This window comes from Sitophilus oryzae, unplaced genomic scaffold (assembly GCF_002938485.1).
Source record: "Sitophilus oryzae breed Bouriz unplaced genomic scaffold, Soryzae_2.0 scaffold_1241_pilon_pilon, whole genome shotgun sequence".
Taxonomy (NCBI): Eukaryota; Metazoa; Arthropoda; class Insecta; order Coleoptera; family Curculionidae; genus Sitophilus; species Sitophilus oryzae.
The window spans coordinates 1,489,751-1,504,515 of NW_022145884.1; the positions used below are offsets into that span (position 1 = coordinate 1,489,751).

At 33.6% G+C, this 14,765-nt stretch overlaps 1 protein-coding gene across 1 annotated transcript in view; it reads right to left on the reverse strand.

Moving 5' to 3' along the window:
* Positions 1-14,765, reverse strand: part of LOC115874192 (hemicentin-1) — a 418,393-nt gene that overhangs the window by 385,542 nt on the left and 18,086 nt on the right. The window lies entirely within an intron of this gene.

Sequence of the window (14,765 nt, forward strand, 5' to 3'; positions counted from 1 at the left end):
ATGGCTTAGCAAATAAGGCCAAAGCAGTTTACGGATTCGAAAATTCATGCAAATTTAGTAACAATTTATAGGTTTTTCAAGGTCTACAATAATTGTTAAAATCTAAATTAATGGGTATGTTTGACATAATTACTCATATGACATTCAATTTTTTTTCTCGTGCTTCTCATCAAAAATTAATTGGGGTATTAAGATACTCTACGCGAGTCACCATCATCATCATTTTTAGCGTATTCAATCATTTGCAGTTATGGTGTAGCATCCCTCATATATTAGGTACTCTCTTTGTAGTTGGGCCCATTGTTGTCAATTGTAGGATATGCGGGCCCAAGTTATCCCTGATAATTTCCTAATATCACGGTCCCATTTCAGTTTCGGGCTTCTTCTAGATCTCTTAATCCCTCGTGGGTACTATGGTGTAAATTTTTGTTCCATCTGTTGTCCGTTCTTCTTGCCAGGTGTCCTGCCCATTGCCATTTGAGGGATTTGACTGTGTGAATGACATCTGTTACCTGGGGGGTCTTTTGTCATATCCCACTCTATTCTTTTACGGTCTCTTGGTTATTCCCAGCATATTTCGTTCCATTGAGCACTGTACGACCTGCAGTTTCCTTATGATGTCCGTTTCAAGTCTCCAGGTTTAGCATGCATAGGTCATGACTGGTAGTACACATTAGTCGAATGTTTTCTTCTTTAGGTAGAGTGGCATTTTAGATTTGAATATGATTGAGTTTCTTCCATAAGTACTCCATGCTAACTTAATTCTTCTGTTGATTTCTAGTAGTATAGATCCCGAGCTGTGTATTAGTTGTCCTAAATATATTCTTCTACTGGTTTCAGTGTTGTGTTATTTATTAGAATTTCTTTTCTTTCCACTAGTTCGTTGTACATTAGTTTAGTTTTAGATAAATTCATTTTGAGACCCACTTTGTTGTCGGCTGTATTTAGTTCGTTAATTTGTGTTTGTAGTTCTTCAGGACTATTGGCTATTAGGACTATATCATCAGCGAATCTTAGATGGTTAAGATATTCTCTTACAGGTCCAAACAACGCGAGTACTTACGTAGAAAAAAGAGGTGTGCCAAACGGAAGGTTTTACTGTAACCGTGCTACAGTAATACTATTGCTACTATAATCATAAAAATATAGAAAGACTAAATATTACTCAGGATGATTATTGTTAGTTCTCAGCACAGTTAGTACGCAGAAAAAAAATCGTGGGTGTTTGGGAAGGCTTGAAAGGAAACAATGTTTTTGCGACGTTTCGTGACTTTATTGTCGCTTCTTCAGGCACCAAAACATATATTAATCCACATTATGCCTACAAACATTCATGGCGATTTATGTCGTACCGTTTATGTCGTACCGAGCATCGGTGTACAGAGTGGGTCCAATTGGACGCTTTTAAAGGGAAACACCCTTTTCTATAGGAGATAGACGAAAACTAATATGGGTGTCTGTAGCTCAATTTTCATCAAAAATATGATGGTGAAAACCGCACATCGATATCTGTTACCGTTTCGGAGTTACGGGGTGTTTTTCAAAAATGTGCATTTTTAATATATCGCTGTAACTTTTTTGCTGTGGAAAATTTTGTATTTGTATGAAAACATTTCCAAAGCACCTTTTTCACGTAGAATATAATGGTTTAAGTATAATTTTTTTAAAATTAATAATTTAAGAGTTATCAACAAAAAAATTGATTTTTTTATTTAAGACACCCTGTATATTTTTAATTAATCGAAAAGAACTTAAAATTAGCTTTTCAAAAGCACATAATATACAATATAGCACACTTGATATTTTGTGCAAGTTTGTCGCTTTTAACTAGTAGGCTTTGGACCCCTTATTAACTCGAAAACATATTTTTCCAGTAAGACCCAACTCTAGAGAACCTAACCTAACCTAACCTAACAGAACGCTGAAGTTATGAGCAAATTTTTGCAGCCAATTTTAAGAATAATTGAATAGCTAACCAAGATCTCAGCCGTTGGCTGTCGAGGCCGCCGGACTTAATGCCTATGAATTTAATTTTATGGATATCTTCGCGGAAGAATAAAGGTTCATATTTTTAAATTGAGTTAATGATTTCCGCTAGAAATTTTTAAAAACGGCCCCGTCTGTCCATAACAGAAGACGGTCGATATGTCGAACACATGTAGCAAAATCTCATGTCTTGGTTCGTTATTTATTTTTATTGTTATTAGATATAGTTTAAATATTTTGATGTTAGTTAAATATAGTTCAAATTGTTATAAAATTCTGAATCTTTCATTGCAAATATTATTTTCGTTTTAATTGCTGCTCACAGCTAAAAATTTTTTGCATTACAGCCGGCGCCGTTCAAAACCTACTTATTTAAAGTGGGTGAATTTTTATAAACTCTATATCTCGAAGAGGAATCGAGCAAAATATCAAGTGTGTTATATTTTTGGAAGGGTAATTTTAAATTATTTTCAATGAATTGAAAATATACAAAATGTCTCATATAAAAAATCAAATTTTCTGTTGATAATTCTTAAATTACTAATTTTAAAAAAATTATACTTAAACCATTAAATTCTACGTAAAAAGTTGCTTTGAAAATATTTTCATAAAAATACAAAATTTTCCATAGCAAAAAAGTTACAGCGATTTGTTAAAAATTCACATTTTTGAAAAACACCCCGTAACTCCGAAACGGTAACAGATATCGATATGCAGTTTTCACTATCATATTTTTAATGAAAATTGAGCTCCAGACACCGATATTTGTTTTCGTCTATCTCCTATAGAAAAGGGTGTTTCCCTTTAACAGCGACCAATTTGGCCCACCCTGTACATAGGGCAAAAAAATACCCGTTAAGTTTCTGTTCGTTCTTCTGTATGTGTCTTAGTGTTGGAGGTTGGAATCGCCATGAATGTTTGTAGGCATATGGATTAATATATGTTTTGGTGCCTGCAGAAGCGACAACAAAGTCACGAAACATCGCAAAAAAACTAGTTCACACATTTTTTTTAGATTTGTTTCACTGTTTCCTTTCGAGCCTTCCCAAACACCCACGATTTTTTTTTCTGATTACTCAGGATGTTTTCAAAGCGATTTATAACAAGAACACAAAAACAACGGAGCTATTTCATTCATACAGATTTTTCGATAAACATCAAACTACCCTGAACTAATATCGGCGTAGTAAAATTGGCAGTTAGATCAAGGACTGGAATCGTAAAAATCCCGTCCAATAAATTTCCAGCATTGTTCCAACGATCAAAGCTGGCAGTTCAATTTAAAAACAATAAACGAGACAAAAAAGCGGATTTTAAATTAGAAAACTTTGCGTCGATCGATCGAAAGTTGAAATCCATCAAATTGCAAAATAAAATCTGTTAACGATCCGAATCGATGATAGAACAGCATGTTTTTCGCATAAAATTGAGAACGTTTTGATTTCGCCTCCATTTAATTATATTGAAGTTCAATAAACAATAGGATTTAGTTTATTATTGGTCGATTTAAAAAGAAATTTGGCTTGTCTATTGAAAATATATTATCAAAATTAAAATTTTTAAAAGAAGTACCGACCATTAATCGATAGGATTAAAGAGGCCATAAAATTTTACTTTTACGCCATAACTCTTTATTTTATGTCAACCACAACACAAATGTACATTTAATAACACTAGACGGTATCGATCAATGATAAACTTTATAATAACTAACAGAATTATCAATTCATTACAGATACTAGATGTCACAGCTCTTACTTCAACTAACTTAGGTACTGATCATAACTTGACACTATGCAAAATACTGATAGAATATCCACGTAAAATGAAAGAACCAACAGTAATAATAAAAAATATAAAATCGAGTCACTATCAGACGACAGCACAAGAACCTTATACAAAACCCGATTAGGAGAAAAATTAAAAATAATGGACACACATCACAATATGAAGTCGACTGCTTTTAGAACAACATCAAGCAAAGCAATGGCAGCCGAAGAGGCCATTAGCAAGAGGAAGATAAACATAAATGCTACAAATAACACAAAGTCCTGGTTTTACAAAGAAATCAAAGATCTTTCAAAACATAAAAAGCGTAGCTACGCTAAATACAAAAGCACACAATCGGAGGAAACCCATCAAGAATATGTTGCAGTAAGAAATAGGGTGAATTTTAGAATTAAAACAATAAAAGGTATAGTAACTACTCTAGTAAATTCCCAAGCTATATGGACCATGACATGTATGGAGCACAATGAAAGGTATGGAAGATGCTGAAAAAACAGAAAGAAACCAGTGAACGAAGACGTACATATACAGGGAGTTGAAATTAAGACCTAGGAAAAATACTTCACAGAATTACACAGCACAGAAGATGCAACAGATATCGAAAACTATGAATTCACTATCACGCAACAATCAAAGAGGAAGAGATATTTCGAACAATGAAGAAACTGAAGAACCGAAAAGCGCCAGGAACAGACAATATTACAAATGAACTTTTGAAGGACGGTGGTCCCGAGTTAGTAAAATATCTAAAATTGTTATTTAACAAAATTCTCGAAACATCAGAAACTCCGCAAGAATAGCACAAAAGCGTCACAATTCCTATATTTAAAAAAGGACAAAAAACTACACCGAAAAACTACAGAGGCATAACTCTCCTCAATACAACCACGAAACTCTTCACTAATATTTTGAAAAGAAAACTCGAGGAACAAATTATGAATAGGAACGAACAACAAGGTTTTAGACGAAATGGATCAACTACAGACGTCGTATTTATCATAAACAAATTAAAGAAAAAGCAATACAGTTCAATACACCAGCCTACATCTGTTTCATCAACTTGACTAAAGCATTCCATAAAGTGCCTGATAATATTGTGAAAACCATCAGAAAGCTAAATATCGATAACATAACTCAATTAAAAGCAGAGAATAATCTAATAAGAGACATATCAACACCAGGAGGCATTAGATAAGGAGACAGCCTTAGCCCCTTCTTATTCAATCTTTTAATAGAACAACAACAACAACAAACAACGCTTTATTGTGCAAAAAGCCAAAAGAGCCCCATCGACAAATCACTCACAAAACAAACAAAAGCACAAAAAAAATACAAGTCAATGTCATGGACAATTGAAGAACAGTAAGCAGTAAATAGATATAATTTTAAGAGCTATAAATTATTAAATACTTGACCTTTGACCAGTATGTGAGATGATCAAATTTTTAAAATTGAAAATTGTTCATGATTAAACATCAACAAATAAGTCGTTTACCGCATATAACAAAGCGTCTGTATTCAAAGGCAGATAATTGTACATTTTATTGGCATTGCACAGTATTGAACCTTTAACTAGTTCTGAGCTCGGGGTAAGCAGATCGTGCTCCGCATTCCGAAGTGGATAGTCATGAGATGGCCTTTCGGGAATAGCAGATATGTGCTTGCGGATTAAGCAAACGGATTCAAAAATGAATAAAGAAGGAAGAGTCAGTAGACATCATCATAGAAAAGGTGACCTCGATGAATATCGGTTATCGAATGGGTCACAACAGAGTTAGCATGGTGTGTTACGCTGATAATGCTGCCATTATCGCGGAGACAGAGGACGGAGACAGAGGACGAAGCTGCAAAGACAGCTTTATAAATTCTATCAAGTAAGCCGAGAATTAAATATGATTATCTCTAGAAAAAAAAATAAATGCTTAACTTTTTCTAAAGAGCCGGTAAGATGCAAACTGGTAGTAGAAAACAAAATTATTGAGCAAGTATCACAGTTTAGATAACTAAGAATAGATATGTCGTACTACCATAATCCAGAGAAAGATCTGAGAAGCCAAATGAACAGAGCAACGGCCATGTCAGGATGTCTGAGGCAAATAGTCTGGACAAACCCCTTCCCCCATGCAAACAGACAGCAAAATTAAAATTTATAAAAATTTACATATATCCAAGAGGAAACAAACAAAACCAAAAGCTTTTTTTAATAAGTCGCTAAAATGAAGAACCTAAGAACCATAATGGGAATAGAAGAGACAGAATTAGAAACACAAATATCAGACAACAATGTGGAATACAGGACGTAGTGAGATGGCGTAGGCAAAGAAAAAACAATGGTTCGCACACTTAAAACGCATGGAAGAAAACAGGCTATCACGCATAACTTTTGAATGGAACCCCATGAATAAGAGACAGCAGGAAAGACCTCTAAAAAGATGGAAAGACGTTGATTCCATATCCCAAGAATTCCTACAGAGGCAACCCTAAAACTAACGGATCGACTAGATCTCAAATAAGTAGAAGAATAAGAAGAAGATGTTATAATAAAATTTCTTAGTTTATAGACTACTTAGTTTTCCACTTACTAATTGATAGTAGCCATACGTACTGAGGTACTGATTGGGTCGACCTCGACGAATCCGCTATATCCCCTTCCACGTCTCTTAGCAATGTGCACAGTTTCTCTTGTTTATTTCATACGTTTGGCACCGTTTTGCTGTTCTCTCTTTGTTCAGTATGTTATAAACGCATATTGTACTCTTCTTACATACGGAAATCGGAAGACTAATTTTCCAGCCCTTAGTAAAACATATTTATACAATATTTTAACATGGATAAGCAAGGATATATTTGAACCAAACGACAGGTTCCAAATAATATTTTCTATCTAAATAAAACGAGCAGCCCAACCGAAACAAAACAGATTTAACTAACCGGTGTCCAGGCGCCCGTGTTTCAATCGGATCAAAAATCTGGTCATTCGACGGTAACAAATATGTAATTTCTTGGCTCACGAATCAAAGCCGAATTGGCCAAAGCTTTTAGCCGGCCGCGCAATTGACCCGTTTATTTGTACATTAAACGAAACACGAAAATAATTTGCCGGCGATCCGGTTATTGCAAACGAATAATGCACAATCAAGAAGTTAAATTGGACTTTAATTGCGCAAGGGCGGTTTTGAATTTCGTTTCCAGGTTTTTCACCAGATAATCCTCTCCGGAATTTCGCGAGCAGTTTGAGGGAACGATTACGGAATGTTATTTATTTGTTTATTAACGAGTTAGTCTGTTTTAGGGAATCGTATAATTTGGCGTGAATGTTTAAGGCAAATCGAAAATTGTAGATGGGGTCTCACCTTTTTAAGACAGGAGTGTAAAGATTAAATTAAATATTGGTGTAAATTTGAAATATAGTTACAATAATTATTAATTAATTAATGGTGGTTTTCGGGTTCTCCTAGTAATACAGTACGAGTAGGATATTCGACATCCCCAAACCTGCAACACTAGAAGAAATCTTCCATCAGTTCGACTGAACCAACAAAAAATTGAAAATAGTTGGAGTAAGAGTCTATTTCACTAGTCCCAAAAACTAGCAAAATAAGCGTTCGGTATTTACGGTTTTATGTAAAACTATCTAGGTATTTTTACAAAAATGAAAAAGGAAATTTAAGATAAAAGATTATTCTATATCCGTATTGTAGTACATTTTTAGACAACTTTTTTACTTTTAAGATTTTGATGGTCAAACATCAACAAAATATTCCTTATGTTTGGACTAAATTTTCTCGAAAATAAAGACATAATTTAAAATTTTGTTACAATACGGAAATAGATTGAAATTTTCTAATTACAGTGATATATAATTTATATGGTTTTGTAACAAATTGCTCGCTATTTTATGGCAAATGCTGAAGCTTTGCAAACCTTAATCAAGCCTTAATCAAAGCGTGTGTTTGGAATTTTGGGTGTGGCTGAACACGACAGGATCGGGCTAAGCCTTACGCAGATTTCTAAATTATAATGTATATTTCTTTTGGCCACACATTCGCTTTACCCGAGCCTTAAGAGCTACCCGAACAGTACAGCTTAACCATCTAAGATTCGCTGTTATAGTCCTAGTCCATATTATTGCCAATAGTCCCCAAAAACTACAAGCACATATTAACATAGGAACTAAATATATCCAGCAATAAAGTAGGTCTCAAAATCAATTCAGCAGAAACTACATTTAGCAGAAAGTACACAGCTCATGGATCTCTACTACCAAAAATCAACAGAAGTATTAAGTTAGCATGGACATCATATGAAAGAAACTCAATCATATTCAAATCTAGAATGCTTCTTTATCTAAAGAAGAAAACATTCGATCAATGTTTACTACCAGTCAAGACCTATGCATGCGAAAGCTGGACACTTAAAACCGACACTATAAGGAAACTGCAGATCGCAGAATGGTCGATAGAACCAAATATGCTGAGAATAACCGTAAAAAATAGAGTGGATACGTCAAAAGATCCACGACATAGATGTCATCTACAGAATCAAATCCCCCGCATAGCCATAAATAGATAGCAATGGGTGCAACTTCAAAAAGATGATCCACAACGATATTTGGGAAAGGTTGCATAAGCTGGAAATTATCATGATGATGGTGACGATGATATTTATCTTGGACTTTAGTAAACAATCTGAGCTATATTGTAATATTGGTAAATAGGCAATTATAAAACAAACCTAGGGAAAAAACTCAGATGTTCGGAATTGCCATAACTAATGACAGCCACAACTGACAAAAGACAAAAAAATTTTGTAGAAAACTTTGAATGAAATTTAGGTAGCTAATACAGGGTGGCCCATCGAAAACGTTCCGCAAGGCATAACGGCCAGGGTATTTTTTTTACAGAAAATTCAAAAACACGTCAATTTCGTTTGTGAGGGGGACAACTTTTGCCCCAAAAATGATTGCAAAATCTTCAACCCTCTAAGCGGGGGTACCATCAGCCAATTTTATTTCAAATGGGAAGGGGGGTCAAGTGGTACCGTAATGAAAAGGGCTGTCTATACTCTATACTTTCCCGCTTCGTTTTTGAAAATCGGTCGAGTCATTGAGAAAGTATGGAGGATTCAAATTTGAAAAGTTTATTTAAACATTTATCAGAGTAGAAAAAAAATTCCTTCGACCAATTTGCTGTTTTTTATTATTATTTCTAGATGTTTACGCATTTTTTCACTTGCCACAAGGTTGAACGATCAGGTTGAGTGTACTTTCTTTTTGAACGGTGTAGTTAATCGGCACAACTGTCGGTACTGGGCTGAGGACAACCCCAGGGTTTTTCACGAGGTGCACACACAAAAACCCACAGAAATTGAAAGTGTGGGCTGGTATTTTTAGAAATTCTATTGTGAGTCCTTTTTTTCTTCCTGGAAATCTAACAGGTGATATGTACTTGGATTTACTGGAAAATACCATCGACCCAGCCCTAACTGACATCATAGAGAACAATCCTGGATACGTTGAAGCAGAACTAATATTTCAACAAGAAGGTGCACCTCCACATTACTCTCAAAATGTGCGTAATTATTTAAACAATAACTTTCCCGTTCGGTGGATAAGACGAAGGGGTGCAATTGAGTAGCCTCCCCGGTCACCCGACTTGACTCCTTTAGACTTTTTTCTATGAGGACACATAAAAAGTAAAGTGTATAACACTCCACCCGTCTCATTAGAAGACCTGCGAAGACGAATTATTGATGTTTGTCGCGAAGTGACCCCGCAAGTTCTTCAGAATGTTCTAGAACGGATTGAAAATAATTTGTTTTACTGTGTGGAGGTCGACGGGCAACATTTTCAGCATTTGCTTCATTAATAAGATAAGTTCTTTTAATTAAATCAATTTATGCGTTTTTTGCAAAAAGTATTTTTCAAATTTCAATCTTTCATATTTTCAAAATGACTCGACCGATTTTTAAAAACGAAGTGGAGAAATATAGAGAATAGAAAGCCCTTTTCATTGAGACGCCACTTGACCCCCTTCTCATTTGAAAAAAGTTGGGGGATGACACCCCCGCTTAGAAGGTTGAAGATTTTGCAATCATTTTTGGGGCAAAAGATGTCCCCCTCACAAACAAAATTGACGTGTTTTTGGATTTTTTGAAAAAAAAATACCCTGGCTGTTATACCTTGCGGAACGTTTTGGCCACCTTGTATATTGTTTTGCATAGTTTTGTTAATCATTTTAATTCATTTTTTTTTTATTAATTTTGTACATATGACTTTTTGAGATAAATTAATGACTAAAAAATTGTATTTTCTAAAAATAATGTTTTATTATTGTCACATTAATTTTACTAAATTTGAAGATTCATTCCTATCAAAAATCTCGGTAGAAATTAAAAAAAAAATAATATTCAAACTATTTGACGACTAGTTGCCTATTTTGACAGAATTTGGTGCTTTTAAATTGCATTATTATTGTTTTTTATGTTTGCATTTTTGCTTTGCCTTAATAATTAAGCTTAGATTTCAATTTAAAAAATATATTTTATTTTATTTCTGATAAATAGCGTAAGTATAGAAAAAAAAACTGAATGCGACTGGGTTGTGTTTAAAAAACGACTGTAAGAACGTTTTAACATTAACATATTTAACAGAATATTATCATTCCGCAAAATAAAAAAGTTATGGAAAAATTTCAAAATAGTCGATAATTCAAAAAGACCCTGCTATCTCAGTTCCTAATAAAAATATCGACAAGCGGTATATGCCATTAAACTTGTCTCAGAAATTGAACCCATAACATCTCTGTCGGTTTTGCTGTATCCAGTCAAGATATAGGATTTCTCTGTTAAAACGTACCAATTTCGATCACCCAGTATACTAAAACCCTGCTCCAACAACCTTAACTGCTTATACTATTTACATCTATCCCTAAATAGAAGGTTAATTTTAGTTAAACTGTATATAGAACGTAATAATCCTGGGTCTCCAATATTTTTTCTGATATTTGCCAACTTCGTGGTTGTAAATACTAAAGCTAACCTGCTGTCATATTTATAACATATTTTGGCAATTATCGTTATGGGGTTATTTAAAAAAAAGTGTTCTAATTTTAGTACAAAATTTAATAAATGTTTTTTTTTATTTCGAGGTATAATAATAGATGAATACACTAAATAAATATTACTAATTAAAAATAAGTAATAAGTAGATAATTCATCCGTTTTATTTTACAAACTGGCCAAGTGCCTTATTTCAGAACTCAAGAAATAAGAACCTCAGTAAAATATCTTGAATTTCAAACACTACCTAATTCTGTACAGAGTTAGAATGAATCCATCATGTGCGTTTTCCGTCGATGTGTTAACCAATAAATAGTTTAATTGAAAACTGACAGATTTTGATTTAACATGCAGACAGTGACCGAACACATTTTAAGGGTATACTGTGGCTGGTGACAACGAAATAAGTACTGAAAATTATATTACTGTGAAATTGATTGACTGAAAGCGTATACAGAGAAGACCAGGCTACTAGTAACATAGCAAGTTGCCGGACAAATTTACGTTTACCCGTAGTTTTGCGTTCGTAGAGTTACTGGAGGCTAGTCGGCTGGTCAGGCAGTACGCAGTTGCAGTTGTGCTTGGACGGACTAGGAATATCACGCGAGGAGTGCCGAGTATTTATTATTTTCATTTTAAGTGTTTACCTTCACTTAAGGTAACATTTAAAATAAAAATACTTAAATCTTTATTATTTGAGTGTGTTTACAAGCCAAAACTAAAAATAAATAAATTCTCTAAACCCAAAAAAAAACTATAATATTACTCTAAATAAAAAAAGTTATAACAAATGTTCAAAAAGACCACCTTCTTGTGCTAGACAGAAGAAGCCTAGGCGTTCGTAAAATCCCCGTCTGACATTGGCTAACATATTAGGGCTAACAGTTTGGAAAGCCTCTCGTATTTTTACCTGAAGCTCATCCAGATTATTAGCCCTATTATGACCATACACTTTGGATTTTACATAACCCCACAAAAATAAATCATTGGGAGAAAGATCTGGTGATCTAGCGGGCCACAAAATAGTTCCATATCCACTAATTAAACGGTTGGAAAATGTATTGTTCAAATATTCTTGAACAATATGGGCATCGTGGGCAGGGCAACCACCTCAGCAATTTGATTACTTTAAAACGTGGGATTTTGATCCGCGGTAGCACAAACGAACACTTGCTTTAATTCCTTGCTTTAACTCCTGCTTCATTAATCAACACAGCAGGCTTTTTGTGTTTTTGTGACACTAACGTGTGTGGCACTAACACACCCATGTGTTTCAAAATTATTATTGAATTATCTTGATATAGTAGGTAAAGATGGAATTGGCCTGTTTACAAAAGTTTGTGGAAAAATTGTTTGTATATCCCGATAAGACCTATTTTGGAAATACCATTTTACAATTCGAATTTTCTCACGAACTTCATAAACATCCATTATTTTACTTAAAAAATAAATTTTACACGAGAACTGTCGCGAGAATCTACGTATTCGTTTTGGCTATTAAGACACGAATAAATACAAATTCTGAAACATTCTTATCACATATCGACCTATTTTTATTTTATCGCATTTTTTCGCCTGCTTTTATCCGGCGGACGGGTATACGCTAATTCGTCCGGTTCTGCCTATGTTACTACTATGGTGGTCCGGTCTGTATAATAGAATAGTAGCATGTATAATGATTTTATTTTCATCCGGTATATGGCATTACGTTGATTCTTGCTGAAGCCCCTCCATCAAGAAAAGGCATGGCAGCGGCAGTTGTATGTCAATTTAATTAAATTCAAGTAAATTTTATTATCTCTAATTTTTTGGAATATTATTGTCGTTGAATATTAAACTAAAATAAACAGATTATTGTTTAAATCAACTAAGAGGATTATTACAAATAAATATGTAAGATATATAGATTATTCTTGGATACAACTGCTGGGGAAACATGAAAACGATAAATACTAAATGGAGGAAATAGCCAGTGATGTCGAGAGAATAGCGCCACCTGTGGCTTTACCCTCATTTTAGCCTTCAACTACTAAACGTTATACAGTTTAATGTGGACCATATCATGAAATATTAGTCTACCTATATTTGAGACAGGATTATGATTATAAATAAGTAAATATAGAGGGTGGCCCAATTATAAGAGTAACAGATTCAGGCAGCTTTAAATTTAAACATCAAAGCTCAGTATAAGATGAGAAATATTAGCATTACAAGGGACTGTCAGAAAGTGTTTAAATTCCAACAATTAAAATATATAAAGAAAATGCAGGACACTATACGTCTCGAGATTATTAGTTTTACAAGTTGGAAAGTAGTGCAAAAGAACTCAAAAGATTCATTCATTATTACTTTTTTTAAGATTGTAGGAGTTTCGTATACTATTGAATTTAAGATAATATTTTTATCCAACAGCCACTACTTATACAGACATTACTCACATGCATACATGCATGTAAAATAAATAATAACACACGCGTGAGTTTTTGAAGTTATAACAAACTAGTGTGTTATAACTTCAAAGTCACACCATTTTATAGAAATTTTTAAGCTTTATTCATAAATTACTAATTCAATTATTTATTTAAATTAACATTAACATTAAATGAAAACGATTTTTTTTTGTAGATTCAGAAATTGCAAAACCTTGTATGCCTTCAGATTATGTCCCTCTACTGCTTGAAATAGGCCCTGTTATTACAACGGCTCGTTCTGGAACACTTATAGCACATTGAATCTTATTCGCAATCGCTATTTTATTGTTGATGGACTCTTCGATATATCCTTCCGCAACCGTTGCAGATCGCTATCCTCCGTGTCTTTTTAACGTTTGTCATGTTCACTCCTGCATTTGCCAGTAATGTAGCAGATGATCTTCTCATACAAAGGCCAGTGTATTGCTGAGGATGTTGTAGGCCCAAGTACGTAGCAATTTTTGATAGCATTCTTGACGAAGTATTGATTTCCACGCATTGCGTTGCCTGCATTTACCATTTTTATAAAACCTCTGAACAAGCCTTGCAATTTCTTGCGGAATATCTTCCTGAATCATTTTTCCTTAAAATTTGACTTGCTGGTTGATACTATTACACTATTTATACTATATTATTACACTGGTTATACTATACTGTACACTATTTTAACGTTAAAAAATCGCGATTTATCTAAATGACGTCTGAATGTCAGTGCTATTTATTATTTACAAAAAAACTAAACGCATATCTATATTGCAGAGTAACATAAACGCACCCTGATAATTTATTAATTCGGAACAATAAAATTAGAACTGGTAGATCCTTTTAAATCAATTATTCTTTAGATATTGGACATGAAACAGTTGGATAAAATTTTGTTTTGGATAAAAAACACACTATTACCATAAATAACTATTATCAGTATGGTTGCTGAAAATTTTGTCATTAGTTAACTAAAGATGTTATTGTGATTTGATATAAAAAATACCATTTGATAGAAATGAGAAGATACTTTATGTTGTGCTGCTTGGACCATACATGTTCTGCAATAACTGACTTACCTTTTTTACCTCTTATGTATGCTTTTTATGTTAGCACATTTAGGGGTCCCTTAATAATAACTTTTTTTCCATAGCAACTGTTAAAATTGACTTATATCTATCAAAAATAGTAGATAAAATAGTACTTTAACCGCAAGGGTAGATTAAATGATAATTTAACAGCGAGGATAGGTTAAAAACTTTATTCTGCAATCCTGTATTAAAAATATTCAAATTACAAAGAATCGTCATAAATTTTTTTATTCATGCAAATTTTTATGGTGAAATTGACATTACCCAAAATAAAAGAAAAAATCACATCTTCTGGGTTTAAAATTTTTGACTTTTTCGGTTTGTAACCGCTAGATGACTGCTTCAAGAGAGCTATGAGCTTGCTATATCTACAAAGTTTAGATGTCAC